Genomic DNA, 2,181 nt, shown 5'->3' with positions numbered 1-2,181 from the left:
CAATTCCTAGCTTCCTGAAAATAAACATAGGGATTAGATTTATACTCGCTCCTAAATCACATAACGCTTTACCAATATAATGATTTCTAATTAAACAGGGGATAGTGAAACTCTCTTGGTCCTTCAACTATGGAGGCAGCTTATTCATCAACATTGTTGTGCATCCTTCAGTGAGAGCAATAATCTAAAATTCTCCCAATCTGTGCTTCTTTGACAGTATATCTTTTATAAATTTCACGTAGTTGGTCATTTGCTCGAAAGCTTCTACTAGTGGTATGCTAATATGGAGTTGCTTTAAAACCTCCAAAATTATTTTAAACTGAGCATCTTATTTGTAATTATGGAATCACTGAGAAAAATGTAGAGGTGCTCTTCCTTCAGGTTGTTGATATTGTTTTCTTGTGGCAATATGATCTGATTTTACCATAATATTTTCATGCTTATCCCTTTCAGATGTTGTATGCTTTTCAGATGGTCTTGGGATCTTTACCTGATTATTACTTGCATTACCCTCTCCTGCTACGGCATCGTGAACAATATTACTCATTTGAGTTCCACTTCTAAGGGTGATTGCTTTGCAATCCTCCTTGCCTTGTGTTCTTGGATTCTTGGTATCACTCGGTAATACTCCTTGTGGCCTTAAATTTAGAGCATTTGCTATTTGCCCCATTTGATTTTCAAGAGCTTGGAAAGATGCAGCCTGATTCTGAATTATGACATCATTTTTTGCCATATATTCTTTCAACAAGTCTTCAATAGAATTAGAAGATGATACCTGACCTTGCTGAACATTTTACCTCGGCATAAGATGATTATAATGAGGTGGTGCATTGTGGATATTTTGTCTTGCAACATTGTGTGAACTCCTCGCACCTTGATTATTCCAACAAAAATTCAGATATTGTTTCCACCACGGATTGTAAGTGTTGAAATAGGGGTTATTATTCCAATTAAAATTACCCATGTAGTACACTGACGCTAGGTTTGATGAGCATTCGTCAAACACATGACAATTCTGCTAGTTTCACCTTATGGACTATAGTTGGATTTTTCATGGTTTTAATCATATTAGCTAGAGAAGATACCTAGGTTGTTAACGAAGTAATTGCATCAAGCTCGATCGTACTAGCAGCTCTCTTATCCATCCCAATTCTCATGGTCAGATAATGGTAATCATTGTTGGCAATCTTTTCCAATATCTTGTATGCTTTATTATAAGTTTTGTCCAGCAAAGTACCATTAGCAGACGCATCAACTACCATTCTTGTGTGTGTATTCAACTCATTGTGAAACATGTCCATTTGAGTCCAGTGCTGAAATCCATACATCGGACACTTCTGAATTAAATCGTTAAATCATTCCCAAGCTTCACATAATGTTTCATCCTCTAATTGTCGAAAAGATGTAATATCATTTCTCAACTTGGCATTCAAAGTATGCGGGTTATACCGAAGCAAGAATCTCTGGCAAAGATCATTCCATGATGCTACTATTCCCGACGGAAAAGCATTTAGCCATACTTTCGCATGATCTCTTAAAGAATATAGAAACAGTTTAAGTCGTAGGGCATCTTTAGGAACACCCTGTTGTCTTAATGAGTCACAGACTTCTAGAAAAAGTCTTAAATGTAATATTGAATCTTTAGGTAGTCCATCGAACTATCCGACGGTTTGTAACATCTAGAACATTACCAGTTTCAACTAGAATTGTTGACCTTGTATAGTTGGTCTAACTGTCCCTTGATTCGGATCATCCAGCATTGGGATGAGATGCTCTATAATTGGCCTACCTGAATCATCCACCACACGTCCAATGGGGGAATTTTCATTGTGATCATTTGGATTACCATTAAGATCATTCATGTTTCCAACCATTTTTCTCAATTCTTTTCTCTTTCTCTGCAAGGTCCTGTCAATCTTTGGATCAAAAAGGTATTCTATGTTGAAAGAATACCTCTTCTCATGCACTAATGGCAAACCTGTAAAAGGTAAATACACTAAGTTAAATAAGACTACTAAGTAAAATAACAAAACCAAATTTCACCAAATTACCGATCCCTGGCAACGGTGCCAAAAACTTGTCGTGTGTAAAATGATATGCGATTTTGTGCAAGTATACACATCAAATCAAGTAATAAAGTGATGAGTGAGTATCATTCTCACGAGGATTGGATCGAGGCAC

At 36.5% G+C, this 2,181-nt stretch overlaps 1 non-coding gene across 1 annotated transcript; it reads left to right on the top strand.

Moving 5' to 3' along the window:
- Nucleotides 1–1,317: 1,317 nt before the first annotated feature.
- On the top strand, nucleotides 1,318–1,424 carry LOC128032242 (small nucleolar RNA R71). The gene has a single exon (XR_008188370.1). It is a non-coding gene; the product is annotated as a small nucleolar RNA R71 (small nucleolar RNA).
- The last annotated feature ends 757 nt before the right edge of the window (nucleotides 1,425–2,181 follow it).

This window comes from Gossypium raimondii, chromosome 8 (genome assembly GCF_025698545.1).
Source record: "Gossypium raimondii isolate GPD5lz chromosome 8, ASM2569854v1, whole genome shotgun sequence".
Lineage (NCBI taxonomy): Eukaryota > Viridiplantae > Streptophyta > Magnoliopsida > Malvales > Malvaceae > Gossypium > Gossypium raimondii.
This window is presented reverse-complemented; position numbering and strand designations above follow the sequence as displayed.